Genomic DNA, 13,226 nt, shown 5'->3' with positions numbered 1-13,226 from the left:
TTCCGCAAGCGCAGCTCCAGTCATAATCTATGCTCCGGCAGCTAACAACTTCGGTCATATGATACTCTTATTTGAAAAAACCTGTGGCAACTCCGCGAGTCATATCCACCCAGTCCGTGCTGTCTGCTACAGACATTAAAGCAAGAGGAGCAGGGCTACACAGCAGTGCGCCTACACGACCCGAATAAGTCTGTGGTGTTTTTTTCTCTCTCACAACGGGTCAAATGCATCTAACATGCTTTGCACCGTCGCCATTCCTTATGCCCACATCGCCCAAAATGAACGTTACGTAAGCTAACAAGCTAATCCTGATCAGAGGCAGAGCCATAGTGTACAGCAGACAGTGTGGACTGAGGAAAGGGAAATGGGGGGGGGGGCACTCTCCCTTTCCTGTGTGTGTGCGTGCGTGCGTTTGGAAAGACGATGAAGGCACTAGTCAGGACTCAGGAAAGGAGTATATATAGTAAACTGAGGATACTGAGGATGGACAGATAATGTTGATATTTAATATAAAAAAGTTTCGAGTGGAAGTTTGAAGACAGACTAGACTACAATATGATGCAGGGGTGGTGAGTTGAAACAGTGTGTGATGATTGATTGATTGATTGAAAAGTTTATTAACAGATTGCAGAATGGGTACAGTACAGTACAGCTCAATACATACAACTGTTAAGGGGATGCAGACCAGAGAAAGACTTTAGTCTTGTTTACATCAGGGTCCCCCATTTTCAATCCATCATAACATATATGATGTGTCCCGACCCCACTTCTATGTTTCAATAAATTATTTGCATTTAAAACTATTAACGCTGACTCATTCCTTCAGTCCACAAAAAAATATGCTAATATTCCTTATGTTGTTTATGATATTAATTGAAAATAGCATATGAGAGTATTATATAGTAATAATTAATAACACATGGTGATATACTAAAAAGCTATTTATAATTTTTGGCTGGTACAAAAAATCGGCTGGTAGTTTTTAAAATCTACCAGCCAAATGGCTGGTAAGTCAAAAAGTAAATTTAGTTCCCTGTGTGCGTGTGTGTGTGTGTGTTTTAGGGCTGACCCCTATTAGTCGAATAGTCGACTAATCGATCGAATGGAGCCGTAGTCGACTGCCAACCTCTTAGTATCAAGATGTATCCATTAGTGGACCAATTGCATGCTTTTGTGTGTTTGTGTTTGTTAGGGCTGTGAGGGCGATTAATCGAATTTCTATTTAACTACGATCTTCCCACGAGCCATGAAAACAGGATAATGGAGATGGCACTATTATTGTGCCGCACGTTGTGTTGCTCTAATTCTGTCTTGTGTTGTAAATGCAGCGAACCCTTCCTTCACAGCAGCATGCTAGAGGTAATGGCAATTAGAGAGCACTCTGAATCGTGTGTGTGTGTGTGTGTATGATATGTATGTGTGTATGTGTTTTGAGTAAATAATAAGCAACTCAATGCTAAACCAAAACATTATTGTGTGCATAAACTAGGGATGCACCGATACGATATTGGTATCGGTATCGGCCGCCGATATCAGTAAAATTGCTGGATCGGGTATCGGTAAAAAAAAATATATATCGGATATATATATTTTTTTATTATTATTTTTTAATAAGAAATAAAATAAGAAATAACCATTCAGTACATTTATATCTATGTGTTAATGTGTTACATTTAGTTTAAGTTAGGAAAGCCTTGCACAAAAGAATTGAATGAATGAAGTTTATTTTCTGTCTTTGTTTACAACTAATCAAAAACACACTTGTGATCCTTTACAATTCTTAAAAACAAAATATATTTTAATATAAAAAAACAAAACATGGATTAAATTTAAAAAAATTACTTTTTGGACAAAATATTTGGACAATGGGTATCGGATCGGTATAGGTATTGGCCGATACCCAAACCCAAGTATCGGTATCGGGACTGAAAAAGTCGGATCGGTGCATCCCTAGCATAAACGCACAATATCCTTTCCTTCCGACTCATGTATCCCCTGCCAGAAGGGATCAATTATTATGTAATCCAAGACAGAACTTCACAGACGGGGATCAATAAACTGTGATCGGATGGGGCCGCTGAATCATTGTTTTGTGAATGAGCGGGTCGGGACGGATCGGACGCTGGGTCACACCGTGCTTTCGACGGGCCAACTGAAGTGGATCTGGGTGAACTGGATCTTTTCAGAACACAGCATTCTATGGAGGTTCCTCTGAAGCTAGAGACATACAAACCTGGGCCATACTGTATACATACACAATGTACATACACTGTGTACAACATCCATGTGTAGCAGCTCAAGTGCATGCTGTATAGGGATCACTTATATTCACTATGAATTGAAAATGGGGGACCCTGATGTAAACAAGACAAACACCTTTCTCTGGTCTGCATCCCCTTAACAATTGTGTGTATTGAGCCGTACTGTATTGTACCCATTCTGTAATCTGTTAAATAAAGTTTTCACTCATTCATTCACGTACAGTAAGGTCAAAACAATAAAATATGTAAATAGTATTCAGATTTATTAGAGTAGACGACAGAGTACAGCAACTTGCAATGGGCCTGGTCTACAAGATACACTACACGACCAAGGTACCCATGTACATGTCAAAATATTTCCCAAAGGTCAGTGAATACCACGATCACAACACCAGAGGGAGCTCCACAAATCATGTTAAACCCAGATTCGGCTCAAACAAGGGACTAAACACGTTTCGCAATTATGCCACATCAATGTGGAACGCCCTACCTAAAGCTGTAAAGGAATGTGAATCACTACCCACTTTCAAAACCACTCTCAAAGAACACCTACGGGAGACTGCTATTCGAAACTGGCCCCTGTAAATGTCCTAACCCAACCCCCTCCAATGTACAGTAAATTACCTAGTATGGTTGTCAATATTCCAATGTACAGTTTTGCTTGTACAGTTGTACAGTGTCCCCCCCCCCCCCCCCCCCCCCCAACCCCCCCCCCCCAACCTCCTCCAATGTACAGTTTTTACGTCAAATGTATATACTCCCTTTTCTGGACTCTTTTTGTATCACAAACAGTACTGTATTTGCAAATCTGGTATGTCATAAATGTATAGATGTAGCAGTACTGTCTATCTGTATGTCATGTATGTCATATATGTCCTGATGAATTGAAAATGGGGGACCCTGATGTAAACAAGACAAAAGGATTTCTCTGCATCCCCTTAACAATTGTGTGTATTGAGCTGTACTGTATTGTACCCATTCTGCAATCTGTTAATAAAGTTTTCAATCAATCAATCAGTGATAATACTATAGTAGTAGTATTATAGTAGTGATAGTAGTACTATAGTAGTGATAGTAGTACTATAGTAGTGATAATACTATAGTAGTGATAGTAGTATTATAGTAGTGATAGTAGTGATAGTAGTACTATAGTAGTGATAGTAGTACTATAGTAGTGATAATACTATAGTAGTGATAGTAGTATTATAGTACTGATAGTGGTACTATAATTAGTGATAGTAGTACTATAGTAGTAATAGTGATACTGCTGTGTGATAGTAGTACTATAGTAGTGATTGATTGATTGATTGATTGATTGAAAACTTGAAGGCCGAGCTGAAGTCCACCAACAGAATCCTGGCGTAGGTCCCTGCAGTGTCCAGGGCCCTCATTCATCAACGTGTTCTACGCACAGATCTGTGCTTACCCTGTGCGTACGATCATTTCTAAGCAAATAGTGGGATTCATCAATTTCGATTTGAACTTGACTCCGTGCTTACATCTACGCACAGGTCAGACCTGGCGTACCTGGCGCCCAGTGGTAGAATATATTATTACAACAAGGAAATGAGCTTCTGTGCATAATAACACTGGATGTTCTGTACGAACCGTAGTTCATTATAGTTCATTGTAAAATAGCAACAGTAGTGTAATTATGGTCAAAACCCTATAAATAGCATTTGGAATAACAGATCTTTCTCTCAGAATGAATGCAGCATGGTTTATATAGCGTTATCGGAATATACAGGGTGTAGGCTACTGACCGACTGCGCTCCGCGTAGCTTGATTGATTGATTGATTGAAAACTTTATTAACAGATTGCAGAATGGGTACAGTACAGTACAGCTCAGTACATACAATTGTTAATTGGGGATGCAGACCAACTTTCGTCTTGTTTACATCAGGGTCCCCCATTTTCAATTCATCATAAATCATAAAGCTCAACTCGTTATTATTTTGCGCAGACCGCAGAAACACGGGAACGTTTTGATTATATTTAAAAGGCTTTACGTTAAACGAAACAAGTGGAATTTCGATGCTGTAGGCAGAATACAAGTCATATGAATATAGTGTTCTTCCCCCTTTTTACTGTATAAGAAAGAATAGAAAACGCATTGCAATGACACCAGATAGTGGACAGACTATGTATATGATGGGATTCAAGTTCGCGTTTTTGTTGATCATAGGCATGCTGTCAGAGTATGATATCTTCAAACATTCTAGAACATTTGTCGTCACAGATCATGTCCTAATAGAACATAGGCTATGGCATGGATCGTGATATTGTGGGGACTGTAATTATTACTGTACCGGTACCACCCATTGTGACAACAGCCTTGTGAGTCCCGCACACAAACATGATGGAATTCAAGTTCATGTATTGAAAGGCAGGCTACATCATACATGCAGTGAGATTCATTGTTCTTGTATATGCTCTCTATTATTGTTTATATAGGCTACCCAATACTGACATCAAAATAGATTGTAGTATGCCTCTAGAAATCATATGCAGCAGGTAGAAAATTGACGGGAGATCCATCGCGATTTGGAATAAAATTGAGGAGAACTTTAATCCCTGGGTATTAATCAAACAACACGGGAAAAGGCAGTCATATTCCAGCGCGGTCTTTATTAGCCGACAACAAAATAGATGCCTCTAAAAATCATATAGCCAATCGAACACAACTAATAAAGGCATTCATATTACAGCACGGTTATAATGACACACAACCAACGCCAAACAGTGGTCAACGAACGGTCTTTATTAGTATTTTGAGCTGTCCAGGCAGAATTGCAGCAATGGTCTTAAGGAGCCGTTGATATCTGACATCACCGTTTACAAGTCCGCCTTTTATTTATCCCATAATACGCGATAGTGTCTTCTTGGTTCGACAGCAGTGAACAATCTTCGTGGAGTTTCTCGGAGTTCCGCTCGGGTCAGTCCATTATTTCACATCCCATGGGGGGTGTTTCCTCATTTTCATGACCATATATGGATAATCATGCACGAGCATTGACGGTAGAACAAAGTGGTATTCATCAACACGGAGGAGCATAGAGCCTGCGTACGCACCGTGTGATGAATCCCGACTTCCCTGTGCGTACACTAGTTCTACATTCCGTGCTTACGTGTGGAAATAGGTCAAGTTCTACGCACACATTGATGAATGAGGGCCCAGGTGTTCCAGGACATAATGCAGAGCCATGTTCACAGCATCGTCCGTGGAACGGTTGGCTCTGTATGCAAACTGCAGGGGGTCCAGAAGAGGGTCTGTGGTGGACTTCAGGTGGGCCAGGAAAAGGCGCTCAAAGACCTTCATGACCACAGACGTCAGGGCGACCGGTCTGTAGTCGTTAAGGCCTGTGACCTTGGCCTTCTTGGGGACAGGGATGATGGTCGAGGCCTGGAGCACCAGATGTCCCTGCTGCAGGTGCCGGACTCTACCTGCAGGTGGATTACGGACTTCCTGACAAACAGGTCACAGCGGGTGAAGTTGGGAATTAACATCTCCGATCCCAAGTCCATCAGCACTGGCTCCCCACAGGGCTCTGCGTTCTGTCCCCACTACTATTCTCCCTGTACACCAACAGCTGCGTCTCTCTGCACCCCTCGGTCAAACTCCTGAAGTTTGCGGACGACACCACCCTGGTGGGTCTCGTATCCAGGGGGGACGAGTCCGCCTACAGGAGGTTGATCGAGAGGCTGCTGAGCTGGTGCAGCTGCAACAACCTGGACCTCAACGCCCAGAAAACAGTGGAGATGGTTGTGGACTTCAGGCGGAAGGCAGCCCCCCCGACCCCGATCATTCTGGGAGGCACCCCGGTGGCCTCTGTGGAGTCCTGCCGCTTCCTCGGCATGACACTCTCCCGGGACCTGAAATGAGAGCTGAACACCATCGCTCTCAATAAAAAGACCCGGAAGAGGATGTTCTTCCTACGTCAGCTGAGGAAGTTCAGGCTGCCGAGGACCATGATGATGGTACAGTTTTACACCGCCATCATCCAGTCCATCCTCACCCTCTCCATCATCACCTGGTTCCCTGCAGCCACGGTCAGAGACAAGGCCAAGCTGCAGCGGGTGATACGCTCGGCGGAGAGGGTGATCGGCTGCCCCCTTCCCTCCCTCGAGTCCCTACACTCCACCAGGGCCTTGAGGAGGGCGAGGAAGATCATGGCAGACCCCGCCCACCCGGGTCACAACCTCTTCAACATGCTCCCCCACGGCAGGCGGCTACGGCTGCCCAAGACACTAAAGTCCCGCCACAGACTGAGTTTCTTCCCCTCAGCAGCTCGCCTGGTAAACAAGTCAGGTGTCCCCCTGCTCCCCCCCTCTATGGCGAGCTGCTAGGGCTGGACCTCTGGACTTGAACTTTGTGTTGCACTGTATCCATGTCCCCAACCACTGCACTTTCACAGTCTTATTGTTGTCTCACTGTTCTGTCCGGTCTTGCACTTTACTTATAATTATTTATTTACTGTTGTATTGTTCTTAATTGTGAAAAAAGCATGCACTGTAATGTCAAATCACGTTCCATTTTGTACCTGTATAAAATGGCGAATAAAGTAATCTGAATCTGAGTAGTACTATAGTAGTGATAGTAGTACTATAGTAGTGATAGTAGTACTATAGTAGTGATAGTAGTACTACAGTAGTGATAGTAGTACTATAGTAGTGATAGTAGTACTACAGTAGTGACTGATAGTAGTACTATAGTAGCTATAGTACTATAGTAGTTATAGTACTATAGTGGGGATAGTAGTAGCTATAGCCAATCAGTGCTGTCATGTAGTGAGCAGTTGTATATGGAACATCATGTACCTGCAGATACAGAGGGAAATAAAGAGAGAGAAATAAAGAGAGAGAGAAAAATAAATAAAGAGAGAAAGAAAAATAAATAAAGAGAGAGAAAAAGATAAATAAAGAGAGAGAAAGAGCAGGGATGGAGGGATGCAGGGTGTTCTTCATCTGCTCACGCTCCACTAAAGAGGTTTTATACAAGCCAACACACACTGATGCAGAGGTGTGAGATGGGTTGAGTTAGGAGAGAGAGAGAGAGAGAGAGAGAGAGAGAGAGAGAGAGAGAGAGAGAGAGAGAGAGAGAGAGAGAGAGAGAGAGAGAGAGTGTGCATGAGGGACATTTTGACAGTATAACAGTATTTCGTTTTCCAGTACAAACTACTGTGTGATGATGAGACATCTTTTCTTGTAATGCAACTGTGGTGGTTTTACTTTATTCAAAATGGTATTTCTTTGATCCAGTTTCCATCAAAAAGTAATGCAAGCAATGTGCACATAGTTGTATGTATAATGGAGTAAATAAATATGTATGTTTATCGCTAATGACGGTATTGCAAGTACATTGATATATATATATATATATATATATATATATATATATATATATATATATATATAAATGTGTTCATTTTTATATAAGCTTCATTAGAGGTCTGTTGCATGCTTACCGTGCCTTCCCACCATCACACACACACTGCTCGCATGTGCAGAAGTCATCCATGAGGGCACATTCATACGACATCGCCCCGTGTGCACAGTGCAGAGACACATATACACACACACACGTGCGCTCCTGCACACATACACTTACTGTATGTGCGATACATAAAACATGTTGTACATCACCCAGGCAGAGGAGAGGAGGTGGCGTTAGATAAGAGGCTGAAGGCCTGCCGACAGACCTCACTATAGGGCTGGCCTTGAGCGGTCCAATGCTTCGGAATTCACTCTGTATATTGGCATTCTGAGTTCAATAAAGGATTAGGATGATTGGTTTATTATTTGATTATTATTACTGTGTGTAGATCATTTGGCTCAATGATTATCCCGTTTCTTCATTGTGAGCCACTGTACCACTACCTATGTGTGTGCGTGTTCGCTCTCAAACCCTGTGAGGCGTGTGTGTGTTTACCTTGCGACACAGTCGGATGCGCAAGATGTGTGTGCATATATGTATGTGTGTGTGTGTGTGTATGTGTGTGTGAGTGTATGTGTGTGTGTGTGAGTATATGCGAGTATGTATGTGTGTGTGTGTGTGTGTGACGTGTGTGTGTGTGTGTGTGACGTGTGTGTGTGACGTGTGTGTGTGTGTGTGGGTGTGTGTGTGAGTGAGTGAGTGTATGCGTGTGAGTGTATGTGAGTATGTGAGTATGTGTGTGCGTGTGTGAGTGTATGTGAGTGTGTCTGAGCCGGGAAAACAAAAATATTTCTATGGAGTAACATTAACCACTAAACGTTTCTTAGGTTGGATAATCAGATAAAAACAATGGTTGATGTTTGTGCGTTTCCGAATTGTCCCAACAACATGTCGCCTACTCCGCGCCTACTTCATAGACCTACATTGATGTGTCTAGGTATGGATTTCTCCGTATTGCAATAATAAGCAGCAGTATAATTGTGGTTTTGCCGTATTATTACGATATTTCATTCATGGTCTATTTTTGGCAAACATTTCTACTTTTAGTCATAATTCAGACATCTCCCAATTATTATTATTATTTTTTTAAATTCTGATTTTACCCTTTAATTAATGTAATTTAAATAAATGTCAGATTAGGTACACAGGCTGCCCAAACGTCTCCATTTCTGCGGGACAGTCACGCATTTTAGCCTTTTGTCCCGCATCCCACAACAGAAGAGAATATCCCGCAATTCAATAAACCCATATTTAATAATAGTTAAATACTGTATATGAATTCTTAGTAAATCACAAGCCACGCACCGATGCAGGTAGCCTGGCCTACTGTGCGTGCCACCGTATCTCCCTGCTTAAATGGTGCTTTTATCCAAAGAGTTTTATAATCTTTTCCTCACATTTTACCCATTCACTCACAACACATCCACACACCGACAGTCACCGTATGTATATTCCTCTCCCACCCACCCGCCCCCTCCTAATGTACATACAGTCCCCTCCACATCATCATATGTATATACTCTGTGAGGATCTATGGGTAACAGTACTGTATATTTGCATATCGTATATGTCACAAATGTAACAGTACTAAATACCTGTATGTCATGTATGTCCCTATGCCATAAATGTCATGTATGTTGTGTATGTCATAAATGTCACTATGAATTGAAAATGGGGACCCTGATGTAAACAAGACAAACGTCTTTCTCTGGTCTGCATCCCCTTAACAATTGTGTGTATTGAGCCGTACTGTACCCATTCTGCAATCTGTTAAATAAAGTTTTCATTCATTCATTCAAGGTGCCAACCTGCTCAATTGGGAGCAATTAGGGGTTAAGTGTCTTGCTCGAGGACACTTCGACAGGCTGCCCAGGGGGGAACGTGAACCGAACCCGGGAACCTACGGATTACCAGACGACTGCTCTACCTCCCGAGCCACTGTCGCCTCGTCTCCCTCCTGGGACAGAGAGATGCACTGATGGCTTCTGAGAGCCATGTTCTAGCGTGCCGTTTGAGTGACTACAGTCTAGACTACAGCCTGGCACTTTCGGTTTCAATTACTTCTGCACGACAGCTGAAGACACACACTCCATGCCAAGCTTTGTGTTCGCCTGGCTGCCGTGTCACAGGGAAGCGGTAGAGATGTGCGGGTTTAATAGTCTTGAGTTTAATTGGAGATGCTACTGAAGGCTATCCGGCTGGCCTCCACAACCCCGTCACAAATGCCTTCGTGGAGAGGCTGTTCTCCCTCATGGCCACTGCACGGACGGATCAGAGACGGCGGCGCGAGTATTTACATTTAGTCATTTAGCGGACTCTTTTATCCAAAGCGACGTACACGTTTTGTACAACAAGACAGCAGGAAGGGTACAACTCTATCAGCTGAGTAACAATGTTCATCAAAGTGTTGCGTGCTACAGTGTAGGTTAGTTTATTAGGACAAGTGCATGACAGTAAGGTTAGGTATAGGGTTAGAGTTTTTATTTAATTTTTTTAGATAATGATTGAAGAAGTGTGTCTTTAGTCGACGGCGAAAGATTGTTCAATATTCAATATTTGATCACCAAAACCCCCCAAAAAGCATAAAAAGGCCCCTCCCCGCCCAAAAAGGGCCCCCAAAAATAGCACAGGCCCAGTGCCCTTTTTAGCCTTTGAGCACCTGCCCCTCTAAAGTCCTGTGCACGTCCCTGTAGATACATACATACAGGTAAAATTCATTCATGGACATAACCCTCAAGGTGACACACGTCATCTCAGTCTAGAGACCATCTTCCACGTCCAATCCTCTGTAACAAAAATAAAGCCCAGTTTGTCTTCTTTGGCGTTTCATTATTCTAACGCCGGGGTTTACCCACTGCAGGTCGCTCCTCCCCTCCCTCTAGGGCTGAGCCCAAACGTTCGAACGTTTGAACCTTCGTTCGTTACGTTGGCATTCGAGTTCTAATTCAACATTTACATTTTTAATTTTAATAAGATTTAAAAAAAAAAGAAAAAAAAATTCCATTCATTCTGTTTAAACCAATGGGGTTTTTCTTCACAGTTGCAGATAAAGATTAGCCTACACTAATATAGTATTACAAAAAACTGATGAGTTTATATTCATTAAAAACAGCTGATTTAATTGATTTAATTGACAGAAGAAAGCATTCCATGTGAAGGTATTCTGTATTTTTGCATGTCAAATAATAAAGAAACTTGAGAACTAGTTGGGCTGGGGCTTCTCCCTGGGCTGGGTCTGGGACTGGAAAGTTGATTTAATAAAAAAAAAGACTCATTTAATCAGATGAATCATTTTATTCAAATTGAAGATTTTGTTTGATATAGAATTTTTTATTTAATTTTTTTAATGTGACATTTAAATGTATTTTTTTTTTATTTTTTTTTAACGAACGTTCGAACGTCCGTTCGAAAAACCCTGACGAAGTTCGAATCCCAAAAACAGGCTTCGGGGACAGCCTTACCTCCCTCCATCTGTCTCTCCATCTCTCTGTCACCTTTCAACCATCTGTTACATCCACCTTCTCCCTCCCTTACTCCCCCACCCGCACTCTCTCTCCCTCTGCCCGATCTCATTAGCACACAGGCTATTATTCAATCATTCGCTCGTCTTCCTCATCAGCTGCTCTCCTTCACAGTCCCTCCCTGCACTTTAGCAACCTTTTTCCATCCCCCTTTCCATCTCAAGTCTCTCACGTCGACAAGTGCAATGAATGCTCTCACCTTCGGTATGGATGTATGTGTGTGTGCGTGTGTGTGTTTTGTGCGTTAGCCAAGGTCACCCTGTCTGTATTAGAGGGATAACACACACAGCGAGGACTGACTCAGCCTCTCTCCGAGCATCATCATCATCATCAACACCGCCAGCCCCCACGGAGAGGCTCCGACCACGCACTCTCTCAACATGTGCACCGAGATACAGAACAAACACAGTCACACGTGCACACAATGTGTTCTTGCACACGCACACAGTACATCTACCACACCGACTGTCCAGTGCTTCTCTGCAATTCTGCTACATAACAGTCTTAACTCATACAGGCTTTTCAAACATTCTGTTCTCTTCACATGTCTGGTCATTTAGAGAGAGGAGAGATGAGAGGTAGGAGAGGAGAAGTGAGGGGAGGAGAGAAGAGGAGAAGTGAGAGGAGAGGGAGGAGAGGAGAAATGAGAGAAGAGGAGAGAGAAGAGAGAGGGGAGGAGAGGAGAGGCGAGGGGAGAAGAGAGGAGAGGAGAGAAGAGAGGAGACAGAAGAGAGGGGAGGAGAGGCGAGAGGAGAAGAGAGGAGAGAGAAGAGGAGAGGCGAGGGGAGAAGAGAGGAGAGAGGAGAGAGAAGAGAGGAGATGAGAGGAGAGGAGAGAGGAGAGAGAAGAGGAGAAAAGAGAGAGGCGAGGGGAGAAGAGAGGAGAGAGAAGAGAGAAGAGGAGAGAAGAGGAGAGGCGAGGGGCGAAGAGAGGAGAGGAGAGAAGAGAGGAGAGAGAAGAGAGGGGAGGAGAGGCGAGAGGAGAGGCGAGAGGAGAAGAGAGGAGAGAGAAGAGGAGAGGCGAGGGGAGAAGAGAGGAGAGGAGAGAGAAGAGAGAAGAGGAGATGAGAGGAGAGGAGAGAGGAGAGAAGAGGAGAGAAGAGAGAGGCGAGGGGAGAAGAGAGGAGAGAGAAGAGATAAGAGAGAAGAGAGGAGAGGAGAGGAGAGAAGAGGAGAGGCGAGGAGAGGCGAGGGGCGAAGAGAGAGAAGAGAGAAGAAGAGATGAGGAGGAGAGAGAAGAAGAGAGAAGAGAGAGGCGAGAGGCGAGGGGAAAAGAGAGGAGAGAGAAGAGAGGAGATAAGGAGAGGAGAGGAGAGAAGAGGAGAGAGGGGAGGAGAGGCGATGGGAGAAGAGAGGAGAGGAGAGAGAAGAGGATATGAGAGGAGAGAGGAGAGGAGAGAAGAGAGGAGAGAAGAGAGAAGAAGAGAGGAGAAGAGAGGCAAGGAGAGAAGAGAGGCGAAGAGAGGAGATGAGAGGAGAGGAGAGGAGAGGAGAGGAGAGGAGAGGAGAGGAGAGGAGAGGAGAGGAGAGGAGAGGAGAGGAGAGGAGAGGAGAGGAGAGGAGAGAGGCGAGGCTGCTCAACGTGAGATTCCATTCTGGTCCAGTCAAAACAGCTGGTAACATTTGAAATTGTACTGCATCTCGTTCGAGAGTAATAAGCTGTAGTCAATAAAACATAGAAAATAAAGTGTGTGTGTTAGTTTGCCATGCATTTAAGTGGGTCTGTCCCTATTGGTGTGTGTGTGTGTGTGTGTGTGTGTGTGTGTGTGTGTGTGTGTGTGTGTGTGTGTGTGTGTGTGTGTGTGTGTGTGTGTGTGTGTGTGTGTGTGTGTGTGTGTGTGTGTGTGTGTGTGTGTGTGTGTGCATGCCTGCATGCATGAATTTGTGTGAGTGTGTCTCAGTGGAGGCTGCTGACCAAATTTTTAGGTGAAGCACAAATTATTATATTATATTATATATTAAATAATATTTTTAAAACATCCCCCACTGTGTGTCAGTGGACACAGATGA

The 13,226-nt window shown here is 43.5% G+C and overlaps 1 protein-coding gene across 1 annotated transcript in view; it reads right to left on the bottom strand.

Moving 5' to 3' along the window:
- The window catches only part of LOC311235010 (ras-related protein Rab-40A-like), a 45,407-nt gene that overhangs the window by 606 nt on the left and 31,575 nt on the right, over positions 1 to 13,226 (bottom strand). The gene's annotated exons all lie outside the window — the stretch shown is intronic.

Source organism: Notolepis coatsorum (genome assembly GCF_963971535.1).
Source record: "Notolepis coatsorum genome assembly, chromosome: 10".
Classification (NCBI taxonomy): domain Eukaryota; kingdom Metazoa; phylum Chordata; class Actinopteri; order Aulopiformes; family Paralepididae; genus Notolepis; species Notolepis coatsorum.
Note: the sequence above shows the minus strand (reverse complement) of the source record. Positions and strands in the feature narration are given on the sequence as shown.